The sequence below is a fragment of the Chiloscyllium punctatum genome, chromosome 44 (assembly GCF_047496795.1).
Source record: "Chiloscyllium punctatum isolate Juve2018m chromosome 44, sChiPun1.3, whole genome shotgun sequence".
In the NCBI taxonomy this organism is placed as follows: domain Eukaryota; kingdom Metazoa; phylum Chordata; class Chondrichthyes; order Orectolobiformes; family Hemiscylliidae; genus Chiloscyllium; species Chiloscyllium punctatum.
The window spans coordinates 48,417,376-48,433,864 of NC_092782.1; the positions used below are offsets into that span (position 1 = coordinate 48,417,376).

The 16,489-nt window shown below is 40.1% G+C and overlaps 1 protein-coding gene across 1 annotated transcript in view; it reads right to left on the reverse strand.

Moving 5' to 3' along the window:
- ucn3l (urocortin 3, like) overlaps positions 1-13,575 on the reverse strand; it is a 38,378-nt gene extending 24,803 nt beyond the window's left edge. Inside the window, exon 1 of the mRNA XM_072562889.1 lies at positions 13,395-13,575. The gene's annotated coding sequence lies outside the window, so the exon portion shown is untranslated. The remainder of the gene's footprint in view (positions 1-13,394) is intronic.
- Between the last annotated feature and the right edge of the window lie 2,914 nt (positions 13,576-16,489).

Sequence of the window (16,489 nt, forward strand, 5' to 3'; positions counted from 1 at the left end):
TACAAAATTATGAGGGGCATGGATAGGATAAATAGACAAAGTCATTTCCCTGGGGTTGGGGAGTCCAGAACTAGAGGGCATAGGTTTAGGGTGAGAGGGGAAAGATATAAAAGAGACCTAAGGGGCAACTTTTTCACACAGAGGGTGGTATGGGTATGGAATGAGCTGCCAGAGGATGTGGTGGAGGCTGGTACGATTGCAACATTTAAGAGGCATTTGAATGGGTATATGAATAGGAAGGGTTTGGAGGGATATGGGCCGGGTGCTGGCAGGTGGGACTAGATTGGGTTGGGATATCTGGTCGGCAAGGACGGGTTGGACCAAAGGGTCTGTTTCCATGCTGTACATCTCTATGACTCTATAACATCTTTCCGATAGGAAGGAGACCAGAATTGCATGCAATATTCCAACAGTGGCCTAACCAATGTCCTGTATAGCCGCAACATGACCTCCCAACTCCTGTACTCAATACTCTGACCAATAAAAGAAAGCATACCAAATGCATTTTTCACTACCAGTTAAGACTCTAATCCCCCTTTTTGAAAACTCCTGAACATACGTACAAAGTGGAGGTAATGTCCTTATCACTGAACTGTTAATCCAAAGATTCTGGTAATGTTCCTAGAACCTGGATTCGTCTCCTGGCATGGCAGATGGTAGAATTTGAATTCAATAAAAATCTGGAATGAACAATATAATGATGGCCATGAATCCATTGTTGATTTTTGGAAAAACCTATCTGGTTCACTAATGTCCTTTAGGGAAAGAAACTGCCATCCTTACCTGGTCTGGCATATATGTGACTCCGGACCGACAGCAATGTAGTTGACTCTCAAGCACTGTCTGAATGGGTGCTAAATGCTGCCTAGCCAACAATGCTCTTATCCGATGAGTGAAGGCATAACAAGAGCAGCACCAGCTGTGTTTAAAAATGAGGTGCAACGCAGGTTCAAATGTGACAAATGCATAAGTAGTGAGTGATAACCATGTCTAAGCAATTTCACAACCAAGGGATCAAATGTAAGCTCTGCAGGCCTGTCATATCAGTTGTGAATAGTGGTGGTCAATGAAACAACTGGAGGAGGAGGCTCTAGAAATTATCATTCTTAATAATGGGGCAGCTGAGCAAAATCAGTTCAAAAGATAAGGCTGAAGCATTGCCACAACCTTCAGCCAGAAGTGCTGAATGGATGATCCATCTTGGCCTCTTCCAGCAGTTCCCAGCTTCACATTATGTCAGCCTTCAGTCAATGGATTGACTCCACATGACATCAATAAATGGCTGAAGGCACTGGAAACTGCAAATGCACTAACAACATTGGTGTGATTCTGTGGTCAAAAATGAATGCTTAATTTGTCTAATATTCAAACCAGTTCACTATATATGTGAAGCGTTTTGTAATGTTTGTAAGATGTACATAAATGTGAGTGTATTTTTACTTTTTAAAATTATATTAACCTTACAAGGATATGTGGGTGTTAATGCTTGTGATGAATTTAAAGAATTATTATAGATATCTCCAAGGAGATCAAAGATTAATAAACATAACAGACGTCAGTTAAGTGAAAAATTATTTATACAAATTGTAAACTGCAGAAGAAACTGTACAATAATTACTAATAAAAACACAATTATGCTGCTACATCCATAATCTTATTATTTAACTAAAATAATTGTAATACTGGAAAGAGATTAGCGGAATCTGGAAACAAGGATGGTAACTGGACTCTTTGCTCACAAATTGATTGGACCAAATGGTGTGTGCACAACTGTATGTGTAGAATTTCTATGCATTTCATGAACAAACAAACAGAATGTTTATACTTTGTGTGGTATTGTGTATTGTTGAATTCCTAGCAAAATACCAAGCATTTATTACATTTTCAAAATATAGTTCCAAAATTGGTCATGATGAGAATGTGTAATGTTAATTTAGTTGATCTTGTTATCCCCTACAGTCAGTTCTACTACAACGTCTGTTTCTTCAACGTGAATTGTCTATAATGCGATTGAAGAATTTAGACCATTATTTGTAGAATGCAAACTTTCCCTACGTTTACTGGCTATAGCTCAATTCTGGCCACATTAGTTTAAATGGTACTGCTATTATGTGATTTTCATATAATATAGGGTCGCATGGGAATGAACTATTGCGTTATGTCAGAACCAACCGTACTTATAAGCAGTGATTATTGTTGCAGAATTAATTCCAAAATAACATATGGAAGTATTGTGGTAAAATATATCAGAGACACTTGTACAGATGGTGCACATGATTTCATCACAAGCATTCTTGGTGTCCAAAGCTCCAAACTTTTTGACTCTGTATTCAAATTGCTAGTAGAATTATTGATGATTTGGGGAATGTATGTGAGAGACAGAGAATTACTATATAAATCATTTGGTTGTGTGTACAGAAATAGGAAGACTGAGTGAATGAACATATGGCTGAAAAAGTGGTGTAGGACGGAGAGCTTTAGATTTCTGGAGCATTGGGGTTGGTTCTGGGGTAGGTTGGACCTGTACCAGAAGGATGGGTTACACCTTAGTAGAACTGAGACCAAGGAAAATGTGATAATGCTGTTGGGAAGCATTTAAATGAACTTATCAGATGTATGGAAACTGGAGACAAAATTCAATTAGAATAAAAACAAAGCTGATTATGGGAAATATAAATGAAAATGGAAGGTAGCAAAAACAAATCCTAGGATCAATCAGGGTCAAATTACAAAATTATGATAAAAAGGTAGAATTAAAGTATTGTCTATAAATGCACACTTGTAGGAGTAAATGATTTAATTGTGACTATGGAGATATGGCTGCAGGATAATCAATATTGGGAACTGAATATTAAAGGATATTCAATATTCAGGAAAGATCAGCAAGAAGAAAAAAGAAGTGGGATAGTGCTGATAATAACTGATGAGATTGCACAACTGGATGTAGAATCTGGGTGGAGCTAAGAAACAGCAAGTGCCAACAAATATTGGTAGGAGTAGATTATGCATCACTTTGCCATGCATCACTTGATTATACTGAAGATGTAATAAATTATGTTGAGCAACCAACTAGATCACAGGCTATCTTAGATCTAGTATTATGCAATGAGAAAGGTGTAATTAATAATCTTGTTGAAAAAATAACATAAGGAATTATGATCATAGTATGATAAATTTTCCATTTAATTTAGAAATGATGAAAAATCAAATACAAGGTCTTAAATGCAAACATGGGCAATTATGAAAGCATCAAGAAAAAGCTGGCTGTGATGGAGTGGAAATATAAATTAAAGGTCTGGTGGTACAAAGACAATGGCTAATACATAAAGAATTAAGCTTGGTTTAAAACAATTAATTCCATAACAAAAATATCCAACAGGAAAGACAAGAGAATCATGGTTAACAAGTAAATTTAAAGATAGTTTAGATCAAAAGAGAAGGCTGATAAAATTGCCAAAATGTTATCGAGCCTGAGGATTGGGAGAATTTTAGAGTTCAGCATGAAATACAAATTTATTGACAGAGAATATTGTAAAATAGCAACAAACATAAACATTAACTGTAAAAGCTTCTACAGATACATGCAAAGGAAAATATTATCAAAACCAAATGTGTGACCAGTGGTGTGCTAGAAGGATCAGTGCTGGGTCCACTACTTTTCTTCATTTATATAAATGATTTTGAGATGAACAGGGGACATATAGTTAGTAAGTTTGCAGATGACACCAAAATTGGAGGTGTAGTGGACAGAGAAGAAGGTAACCTCAGAGTACAACAGGATCTTGATCAGATGGGCCAATGGGCTGAGGGGTGGCAGATGGAGTTTGATTTAGATAAATGTGAGGTCTGCATTTTGGAAAAGTAAATCAGAGCAGGACTTATACACTTAATGGTAAAGTACTGGGGAGTGTTGCTCAACAAAGAGATCTTGGAGTGCAGGCTCATAGTTCCTTGATAGTAGAATTGCAGGTATAGGATAGTGAATAAGGCATTTGGTATACTTTCCTTTATTGGTCAGACCATTGAGTATAGGAGTTGGGAGGTCATGTTGTGGTTGTACAGGACATTGGTTAGGACACTTTTGGAATATTGTATGCAATTATGGTCTCCCTCCAAGAGGAAGGATGCTGTGAAACTTGAAAGGGTTCAGAAAGGATTTACAAGGATGTTGCCAGGGTTGGAGGATTTGAGCTATGGGGAGAGGCTGAATAGGCTGGGGCTGTTTTCCCTGGAGCACGGAAACAGAGGTTTATAAAATCATGAGGGGCATGGATAGGATAAACAGACAAGGTATTTTCTCTGGGGTGAGGCAATCCAGTACTCGAGGGCATAGGTTTAGGGTGAGAGGGGAGATATAAAAGGGACCTAAGGGGCAACTTTTTCATGCAGAGGTTGGTGTATGGAATGAGCTACCAGTGGTGGAGGCTGGTACAATAACAGCATTTAAAAGGCATCTGGATGAGAATATGAATAGGGAGGGTTTAGAGGGATATGGGCCAAGTACTGGCAAATGGGACTAGATTAGGTTGGGATAACTGGTTGGCATAGACCGAAGGGTCTGTTTCCGTACTATATATCTCTATGGCTCTGAGCTGTCTTCATAGAGGAAGACTCATGAAGGTTCCTAGAAATAATTAAAATCCAAGGGTCTAAATGAGACTGTTGAATAGAAAGAAAGGTGTATTAGTAAAATTAGTATTGGAGAAATTAATGGGATGGGAAATTGACAAAATACCTGGGACCCGTTCACCTTCACCCTTGGGTGTTGAATGAGATGACTTCAGAGATAGTGGATCCACTGTGATCATTATTAAAACTTCTTAAATTCTGTAGTGGTTCCTACAGATTGGAAAGTTGCAAATGCAACCTCACTGTTTAGGAAAGGAAGAAGGGAGAAAATGGTCTTTTAGTCTGATGTCAGTAGAAGGGAAATTACTAGCATCTATTATAATGGATCACTGGACATTTAGAAAATAGAAATGGATTACTGGACATTTAGAAAATAAAGAAAGGGAAACAGTTGTTTTTAATTTGTTCTTTATTACTTTGCTCTTTATTCCTTTATTCATTTCTAAACATCATGTTGAAAATAAACAAAGCCTCTCAAGATAAAAAGTTGGGAGGCGAAGGGTATTATAATGCTTATGTTACTGGACTAATAATCCTGAGATCCATATCCATCTCCTGATCTACATGTGACTTCAGTCTGCCACAACATGCTGAAATCCAGTTGTCCTCAGAATGATCTAGTAAACATTCAGTCCTTTTTATACAAAAAGGATACCGAGGCCAACAAGGAATGAGCAATAAATGCCTTCATTACCAATAGGGGATGCAATGACCTCGTGGTAATATCGGTAGACTATTAAACTGGAGACCCGTGCAATGTTCTCAGCACCCAGATTTGAATCCTGCCATGGCAAATGGTAGTATTTGAATTCAATTTTAAAAAACTGGAACTAAGGTTCTAATAATGTCCATGCAAATGTGTCGTTTGTTGGAAAAGCTCATCAGGTTCACTAATGTCCTTTAAGGAAGGAAATCTGCCATCCTTATGTGTGCCCTACATATGACTCCAGACCCATAGCAATGTGGTTGACATTGAACTGCCCTCTAGGTAATCAGTGATGGGCAATAAAAGCTGGTCCACTCAGTGACACCCATGCCTTATGAATGGATTTAGAGCCATAGAGTCATACAGCATGGAAATATGCTTTTCAGTTCAACTCGTCCATGCCAACCAGATTTCTTAAACTGAACTAGACCCGTTTGGCCCATATCCCTCTAAACCTTTCCTATCCATGTACCTGTCCGATCGTCTTTTAAATGTTGCAATTATACTCTGGCAGCTTCGTCCATATGTGTACCTACCTCTGTGTGACATTATTAAGGAGATCAAGGGTTACACTGAGAAGGTAGGAGAACAGGATTGAGAAACATATCAACCATGAATGGTGGAGCAGAGTCAACAGGCTGAACAGCCTAATTATGCTCCCATATCTTATGGTCTTACATTGGGGAGATGAAATGCAGGCTGGGTGATTGAACACAGTATTCTGCAAAGCAGTCTACAAAAATGATCCTGTGCTTCCTGTTGCCTGCCAATTCTACAGACCACTGTGTTCTCTGGCCAACATCTCTGTCTCCGTCTTGCTGCAGTGTTCCAGTGGAGCTCAGTGCAAGTTGGAAGAACAACATCTCACTTGGAGTCTGGAGCCTTTTGGGACTCAATATCGAGTTACATAAGTTTAGACAAAAAGCTGAAAGAACTGTGGATGCTGGAAATGAGAGACAAAAATTCCTGGAAAATCTCAGGTCTGGCAGCATCTGTGAAGAGAAATCATAGTTAACGTTTCAGGTCCAATGACCGTTCTTCAGAATGTTAACTCTGATTTCTATCCACAGATACTGCCAGACCAGCTGAGATTTTCCAGCAATTTGTTTTTGTTTGTTGTAAATAACTTCAGGGCCTAAGCACCTTCTTCCATGTCCTTACTCCAATGCTCACACACCAGAGCATCATATTGGCTGCTACTATAGCCATTCAATTCTCAGCTACTAATGGTCACAATTAGTATTTATGATTTCCCCAACTGAACTTTACCCATTCCTTTGCCTGCCTAGCTGTTGTTCTCTCTTCCTGGGCTTCAAGAAATCCTTTTTGCTTAGTCCTTTACCATCCATTTGTAGCTAGATAATTACAACTAAATTATCAATTACATTCTTTTTAAATACGAAATCTGTCACAGTCAAATGGTGTAGGGGAAAACACGGGAACCATTTCACTCACCTCTTCAGTGGATTGTCATATATGTTTATACACATACATGTGCATATGCATGTGGGTCAACTCAAATGCATATTGAATTTCAAGTGTTCTTTGTTCAATTGGCTGTTCACCTTGCTTCATGTAAAGACTGTGTCATTCTCCCAGATTCTCTGCCTCTGTTCCAATGATGCCACCTTCCGTAGGAGTGTTTTTGACATGTTGCCCTTTATTATCTATCAAGGACTTCCCCAAACCACAACTGACAGGACCCTCAACTGTGTCTAACACATATTCAGCACTCCTGTCCTTATCCCTTCCCTCCCTGCATGAACAATAATAGGATTCCCCTTGTCCTCAGTTTCTACCCCTGCATTCAAAAGACCATTCTCTATCTTTACTATCTCTATCTAGCAGGATGCTACAACCAAACATGTCTCCCCTCTTTTGTGAACATTCCACAATTGTTCCCTCTGTGACAATGTAGTTTACTCCTCAATCGCTCCTAACATCTCCTTACAGCCCCATCGTACCTTCCCATTCATTCGCTAAAGGTCCTTTTACCTCCTACCTCTTCATTGTCAAAGGCCCCAACAGAGCTTCCAGATGAAGCAGCTGTAACTCTTAATTAGCAAGACCAAATGCAGACTGGGGCACTGCCTTTTGATTCACCTCTAGTTTGATTATAAGGATTACACTGATCTTCCATTTCCATGACATTTAAATAAATCATCTTGTTCTCATACTATAATCTGTCATTGGGTTATTATAGAGCTCCAGCGAAACCTAATGGAAGCTAAAGGAACACCACTTAATTTTCTGCTTAGGTCCTTTCTAGCCTTCAGGACTTAACATTGAATCACACACTGTGTTCCATCTTAACTACCAACCCCCAGCCTTCCATTGCACAGATTTGCTGTCAGCACAGCTGACCTATTTTCTACTATTCACTTAAACCATTAACATCAGTTCTGAGGAAGGGCCGCTCAACCCGAAACGTGAACTTTAATTTCTCTCCACAGATACTGCCAGGCCTGCTGAGCTTTTCCAGCAATTTCTGTTTCTATTCCATTAATATCTGCTCTGGTCTATATTGCTCCTTTACTAACATTAGTGCTCCCTTTATCTTTTGCTCTCACTTTCACCATTTGTTCCTCTTTCATGTCTTATCAACAGCATAGAACCATAATTTTCTAGTGCACTTCCAGTCTGAAGAGGTCATACTGGATGCAAAACATTAATTTTTTTTCACAGAAGCTGCAGACTTATTTAGTATCTCCAGCATTTTCTGTTTTGATTTCAGATCTCCAGTATCCACAGTTCTTCGCTTTTACTTTGATGTTTTCTAGCTGGTACAAGACTATTTTCATCCTAATCATTGAATCAAATGAATAATCCTCATGAAAAATTACAGTTTTTACTCATGTCATTATTAGCCCGAATTGATTTAACAAGAAGAAGCATTTCCTTCTTTTAGTGCATATAATACTGAGGGAACAACAAATTTTCTTTTGGTTAAAGTTATGATGAGAGCGGAGGGCAATCTTTCGGACCAAAAGTATTTTATCCAGTGCCTGAAGATTCAATTTTATTATTCAAACAAATTCAGATACAGCATTTCATAATTGCAAAATATATCTGTAACTAAAAAGTCAGATATTATTTTGGCATAACCAAAAAAAAGTGATTGTTTAATTTTAGAACAGTCCAGATGCATTGCATGATTGTTTATAAGAACTTACACTTCATAGTTCTCTATGTCATAAATATTGAAAGAATTTACTCAACAAACAGACAGCTGAAAAAAAGTATTCAAATATAAGAATTAGAATACAAATTAAATGATATATTTAATTAGAATTGTGGTGTCCACAACAGCTTCAATTCTAACTGCTAAGCCTTAATCAATATATCCTAAGATGTGGGTGCCATTAGTCACTTAGTTAACTTCAAAGCTTGAAATGCATGAATCAGGAGTCAATCTGAAATCGACCATCGCAGTGATAGTACAAGAATAAGAAACATTTAGTACAATTTTACACTGCAAAAATAAGAAATAAGATTGTATTTATATTTTATGAAGGAAAGTTAATGGCAGGATTTTGCTAAGGTGACAATGGGAGATTTATTTTGTTTGGAGTCATAAAGATGGACAGCACAGAAACAGATCCTTCGGTCCAACCTTGTCCATGCCAACCAGATATCTTAAATTAATCTAGCCCATTTGCCAGCAGTTGGCCCATTTCCCTCTGAACCCTTCCTATTCATATACCCATCCAGATGCCTTTTAAATGTTGTAATTGTACCAGCCACGCCACTTCATCTGGCATCTCATTCCATACATGCACCATCCTTTACTTGAAAAAGTTGCCTCTTCGGTTCATTTTATATGTTTCCCCTCTCACCCCAAACCTATGCCCTCTAGTTCTGGATTCCCCCACCCTAGGGAAAAGCCCTTCTCTATTTACTCTATCCATGCCCCTCATGATTTTATAACCCTCTATAAGGTCACTCCTCAGCCTCTGACACTCCAAGGAAAACAGCCCCAGCATATTCAGCCTCTCCCTCTAGCTCAAAACCTCCAACCCTGGCAACATCCTTGTAAATCTTTTTTGAACCTTTTCAAGTTTCACAACATCCTTCTTGTAGGAGGGAGACCAGAATTGTACACAATATTCCAAAAGTGGCCTAACCAATTCCTGTATAACTGCAACATGACCTCCCAACTCCTCTACTCAATGCTCTGACCAATAAATTAATGCGCATAGGATGAGAGTGACACTGGCTGTGCCAAAATTTATTGACTATCCCTGGATGAGATGGTGGTGAGCTGTTTTTATTTTGTTCATTTACATGGTGTGGTGCTGCTGTCCTAGACAGCATTTATTGCCCTTCCCTAATTATTTAGAGGCAGTTAACATTGCTGTGGGTCTGGAATCACATGTAGGTCAGACCAGGTAAGGATGTTAATTTCCTTCCTGAATCATATTGGTTGTTCTTGAAAACACACAACAGTTTTACGGACATTATTAAACTCTTAATTCCAGATTTTTAAAATTGAATTCAAAGCCCACCATGACAGAATTCAAAACTGGATCCTCAGAACTTTACCTGGGTCTCTGAATTAATAGTTGATCTGTTACACTATTAAACCATCACTTCCTCCCTTGCTGAAAACTGCAGTCCTTGTGGTGTAGTGACATCCAGACAGGAGTTAGATAGGGTTCCAGGATTTTAGAGTCATAGTCATGTAGTCATAGAGGTGTACAGCACAGAAACAGACCCTTCGGTCAAACGCGTCCATGACGACCAGATATCCCAACCTAGCCTAGTCCCATTTGCCAGCACTTGGCCCATATCCCTCTAAATCCTTCCTGTTCATATACCCATTCAGATACCTTTTAAATGTTCTAATTGTATGAGCCTCTACCACTTCTTCTGGCAGTTCATTCCAGTATACACATACCACCCTCTGCGTGAAAACGTTGCTCCTTAGGTCTCTTTTATATCTTTCCCCTCTCACCCTAAACCTATACTTCCTAGTTCTAGACTCACCCCGCAAGGGGAAAGACTTTGTCTATTTGTCCTAAGCATGCCCTTCACGATGTTTTAAACCTCAATGAGATCACCCCTCAGCCTTCGACATTCCAAGGAAAACATCCCCAGCTTATTCAGCCTCTCCCTATTGCTCAAATCCTCCAACATCCTCGTAAATCTTTTCTGAACCCTTTCAAGTTTCATAACATCCTTCAAATAGGAAGGAGACTAGAATTGCATACAATATTCCAAAATTGGCCTAACCAATGTCCTGTACAGCCATAACAAGACCTCCCAACTCTTGTACTCAATGCTCTGACTAATAAAGGAAAGCATACCAAACACCTTCTTCACTATCCTGTCGACATGCGACTCTACTTTAAGGAGCTATGAACCTGCACTCCAAGGTCTCTTTCTTCAGCAAATCTCCCTAGGACCTTACCATTAAGTGTACAACTCCTGCTAAGTTTTGCTTTCCCAAAATGCAGCACCTTGCATTTATCTAAATTAAACTCCATCTGCCACTTCTCAGCCCATTGGCCCATCTGATCAAGATCCTGTTGTAATCTGAGGTACCCTTCTTCGCTGTCCACTACACCTCCAATTTTGGTGTCATCTGTAAACTTACTAACTATACCACCTATGTTCATAACCAAAAAGTAGTGGACCCAGCATTGACCCTTGTGGCACTCCACTGGTCACAGGCCTCCAATCTGAAAAACAACCCTCCACCACAGCCCTCTGTCTTCTACCTTTGAGCCAGTTCTGTATCCAAATGGCTAGTTCTCCCTGTATTCCATGCGATCTAACCTTGCTAATCAGTCTCCCATGGGGAACCTTGTCGAACGCCTTACTGAAGTCCATATAGATCACATCTACTGCTCTGCCTTCATCAGTCCTCTTTGTTACTTCTTCAAAAATCTCAATCAAGTTTGTGAGACATGATTTCCCATGCACAAAGCCATGTTGACTATCCCTAATCAGTCCTTGCCTTTCCAAATACATGTAAGTCCTATCCCTCAGCCACTGAAGGAACAGCACTCTCATGATACCTTAACCCGTCGAAGAAACCTGTGGTTGAGCTGACACCGTAAACTAAAAAAGATACACATTATAGTTTCTCTTTCAACAAATATGTAATAGTAAAGGAGGAAGAAAAAGCTCCATTTCCACCTTACTTGAAGCCCAGTGGCAGGAGATGAATTCGGTTTGGTCTAGACCAATCCTAGTCAAAAATGAGCTTCGTCTTTCAAAATGCCTGTTTTAGACAGAATAATGTTTGTGTACAGAAGGAGGGAAACACAGACTTCAAAAAGAAGGAAATTAGCTTTTTCTTAAATGGGGGCAGACCAGGTGCGTTCACGTGATTCTTTTAGACGCACGTTTTGCCTGCGAGCGAACGTGACCGTTGGGAGCGCGGGATGGGCGCGAGCGTGACCGTTGGAATCGCGCGACGAATCGGGACGCTCGTGGCGCGGGTAATGCCTGTTTGCAGGAACGTAAAGGCGGCTCGAAAACGATGGCATCAGTCCACGAGACACACAAAACAATGAAAATCCTGATAATATTATTTGTAATTGTGGGACAATTAGGAAAAGAGTACAGATCGAATCAGTTCCTACTATTCTAAAATTCGCCCAAGGGGAATGGGGAGTTGTGGAATAATTCGAAGATTCTTTTAAGGAAATAGGCGAGAAACTGGAGATGGGGCAAATAATTCCCAAGCACTTCAGGGAATGGGAAATGGAGGACCGCGGAAAGTGTAATCGAGAGTCGTTCCAGAAAGCAGGAATTCTGGGAAGAGAGGGCAATAATACAGATAATCGCTTTGCAGAAAATCAAAGAATTGAGAAGATAATTTGTTCAGAGAAAAATTTTCCCAGTGTCGTCTCGGAGCAAAGGGAAAGCAGTTCAGCAGGTGCTGTACATTATAGGGTGCCAACATGAGGGAAAAGTTTACCAATTCAGAAAGGACGTGCTAAAAGCAAAGTCTAATGCAGCAAGCAAACTCTGAAAGAATTTAAGAACATCGCCAGGAACCAGAAAATATGGTTTGCAAACTATTCACAGGCTGCAAAAGCTGTAGAGACAGTTTTCCAAAAAAAAAATGCGATTGATGGATCTTGCATGTTAGGATTTGGAATGGGGAGAGAAGAACTGAAACAGCAATAAACATTTTAGAATAGTAAGTTTCGCGACTGAGAAAGCCCAGGAAATATACAATATTCCAGAAACTGTTTTTTTAAAATTACAAATTAGCTGCGAGAAATATTAGCGATTTCCAAGAACTTGTGAAAAGTATATTTCGAGCCGCCGAGGACCGGAGGACATGAGGTGGGGTGGCGTGGCGATGGCACGATGGATGGTAGGAAGGGTGAGGGTGAACGGTTTCATGGGGGAGTTAGCAGGGAGAGTGTGGGGCGAAACCGTGGTAAATCGGGAAGAAACCCGGTTGTCGGCGTGCTGGAAGTGGGAAGTAAGCTTTCCGGGATCCGTGCTCTTCCAGAGATTTGAACGAGCCGGAGAAAGTAGGAGCAGTACCTGCGAATATAAGGCTCGGGGACGACCTCCGCAAACAGCTGAGAATCAGGAGGATGCAGGCTTGGTGGAGAGAAAATGCCGAAACTGAGGGTTGGAGCGAGGTTATGAAGAGATGAACATACGAGAGTGCAAGAAGGAGGGGAAAAGGATCTTCAGGTAAAACTGCTTCATCATTGCACCTTTGCGGTTTCCTTGGATGTGGAACGGATTAATCATGTGGGTTAAGAGAAAGATTCCTTGATGTCCCAAAGTAAACGGGATGCGATCAAATCCTTCCAGTTACCCAAAACTCTCACCCCCCGTGTATCTTCACACACGATATTAAAACGTGATCCTAAGATCATTCAGTTCGCTCACTTGAAACGTTCACTCCCGTGGTATTTGGAATTTATTCATTTCTGAACTGTCGTCTGCCACAATACCTCAGGATTGCAACGCGGTGTAACTTTTTGAAAAGAAACCCTAACAGTAAGGGAAATCTGATGATTCTGAATCTTAAAAAGTTAAAATGTTCACATAGGCGTTAAAATGCTCTTAAATGTTTACTTACCGATTGATGATACTAATTGAAAACCCCGAAAATAAAGTTCAGTTGTAAAACTTCACTGTTAACTAATTGAGAACTTGAATCAATAGTCACTCCGTTCGCTTGATTTTTATCTTTGGATTTCTATCTTGCATTCCCCCAACTTTTTTTTCAGTAAAAGTTGTTTGTTCCCCCTATTAAAACAGTCTTGTCTGCCTCTTAAATCAAACTGAGATCACGGGGTTGGATTCGTAACATTTACGTCGTGCTTCTTTAAATGCTGATTTCATTAAAAGAGCACAAGCAAACAGGGAACTGACAGGTTCATCCTTGTACGTCTAACATTGCTAATATCTTCAGATACATACATTAAATCCTTCTGCTGCTAAACACATTGGTGCTTATTGGCAAGACGTGAACTGTCATATTTATTTTAAGCGTTTAACTATTCTCAGTACTTTTTCTCGTTCATCCCATTATGATAGTCTTTTTTTAATCGTAGCATTATTATACGTAATGTCAACTGAAATAAATATTTCTAGTTTTGTAAAACTTCAGTAATGCTAAATATAATTAGTATAATGATTCAAATTAGGATATTATGCACTCAATTTGTGATATTATGTAATATTTAAACATTTCTATTCAGTTATTCTCTTTAATTCTGAATTATTTTAAAACCACAAATTGAGAATTGTTAAACGAAGTACAAAATAAAGCAGGGTTGATGGCAGATAAATTTGCATTTCCAAAGGATTATAGTGACTCAAAAGTGCTGTAGAAGCTCTTAAGACATAAAATTTAAACTGAAGTTTTTAAATTTATCTTATTCACAGATCGTTACAGTGAATGTGCTACCCTATTTATTGCTGGCATTGGGGGCCTTGAGCTGTTGAACGTGTTATTGTTCTTATATAATCTTACAATATTAGTTGGGGTTTTTGGGGCAGTGGAAAGCCATTTTCCTGTAAAACATAGAATTCAGAAGTTATAATAGGAATCACATAGTAAATTGCAAAGCAACAGAAGATGCCTCAAGTACATTTTTAAAGTTTTAACTATTTTTGAGGGAAATACCTTTGTTCAAGTTCAGAGCTGTATTTGAAATCCTTTACTACATGTGTTAAAAATGATAACTTCAGGAAATTGATTTCAGCAGCTGACATAATAAATAATAAGGGAAGGGTTGAAGCTTTGCAGAGTGAATATAGAAAGTTAGGTGGTAGGGTAAATTGCAGAAAGTCAAAGGTAGTAATCTCTGGATTACTCCCGGTGCCAGATGCTGGTGAGAGTAGGAATGAGCAGATAGGGCAGATAAATCATCGGCTGAGGAGGTGGTGCAGTGGGTAAGGATTCAGATTTTTGGATCATTGGGATTTCTCTGGTGCAGAAAAGACCTAGTCAAAAGGTACAGGTTTCACCTGAACTGGAAGGGGACCAATATCCTGGTAGGGAGATTTCCTAGTACTATTCAGGAGCCTTTAAATTAGTAAAGGGTGAGGGTGGAAGGATCCTAAGTAGCAGTGGGAATAGAAAGACTGATGAGGATTGTTCTGAATTTAAAAAAGAACAATTAGAAAAGGCAGGCAAGAACAAGTCAAAGAATGAGGTAACTCTGAAGAATTATACTGCATTTATTTCACTGCAAGGGCTCTTATAGGTAAGGCAGATTAACTCATGGAATGTATGGAAACATGGGTCTGGTCTATTACAGAAAATCGTTGAGGGAGAGGCGGGACTGGCAGCTCAGTGTTTTGAGTTTTAGATGCTATAGGAAGGAAAGAAAGGGAGTCAAGAGATGAGTTGGAGTCATGTATTTGATTAAGGAAAACTTCACTGCTGTACTTCAAAAGAATATTTCTGAGGGATTGTCCAGTAAAGCTATATGGGTGGAATTCAGAAATAAGAAGGGGATCATCATCTTAATGGGATTGTACTGTAAAATCCCCAAAGAGCAACAAATATGCAGAGAGATCTCAGATATGTGTAAGAATAAAAGGGTTGTAATAGTAGGGGGTTTTAACTTTCCAAACATAGACTGAGACTGCCATAGTCTTAAGGATTTGAATGGTGAGGAATTTGTTAAATGTCAAAACATGTGGTGCTGGAAAAGCACAGCAGATCAGATAGCATCTGAGGAGCAGGAGAATTGATGTTTCGGGCATAAGCCCTTCATCAGGAATGTGAGGGGGCTGGGGGAAGAGGGCTGAGAGATAAATAAGAGGGTGGACGTGGGCCTGGAAGGAAGGTAGCTGGGAAGGTGATGGGTAGGTACAGGTGGGGATGATGGTGATTGGTCAGAGAGGAGGGTGGAGCAGATAGGTGAGAAGGAAAATGGACAGGTAGGACAGTTCAAGAGGATGGTGCTGAGTTGGAGGGTTGGATCTGGGATGAGGTGGGGGGAGGGGAGATGAGGAAACTGACGTTGATGCCATGTAGTTGGAGGGTCCCAGGGCAGAAGATGAGGCATTCTTCCTCCAGGCATTGGGTGGGTTGGATTCGGTGGTGGAGGAGGCCCAGGACTTGCATGTCCATGGCGGAATGGGAGGGGAGTGGGGTTGAAGTGGTCGGCCACAGGGCGGTGGGGTTGTTTGGTGCGTGTGTTCCAGAGCTGTTCCCTGAAAGTTGGCGTCCTATCTCCCCAATGTAGAAGAGACCACATCGAGAGCAACTTGCGTCCACACCTCCCCCGTCATCTCTGTCCAAAGCCTCAAAGGATCCTTCTACATCCGGCAAAGATTTTCCTGCACATCCAAGTACCTCATCTACTGTGTCCGTTGCTCTCGATGTGGTCTCCAGAGTTTTTTTTTGAGGTGGAAAATGTGTGGGTGAAGTTGAGGAACTGTTTAACCTCCTTGTGGGAGCATGAGGTGGCGCTGATACAGTCATCAATGTAGCAGAGGTAGAGGTGGGGAATGGTGCCGGTGTAACTTCGGAAGATGGGCTGTTCCACGTAACTGACAAGGAGACAGGCATAGCTGGGTTCCCATGGCTATCCCTTTCATCTGGAGGAAGTGGGAGAATTCTAAGGAGAAATTATTGAGGGTGGGGACCAGTTTAGCCAAATGAATGAGACTGTCAATGGAGGGGTACTGGTGGGAACGTCGGGAGAGGAAGAA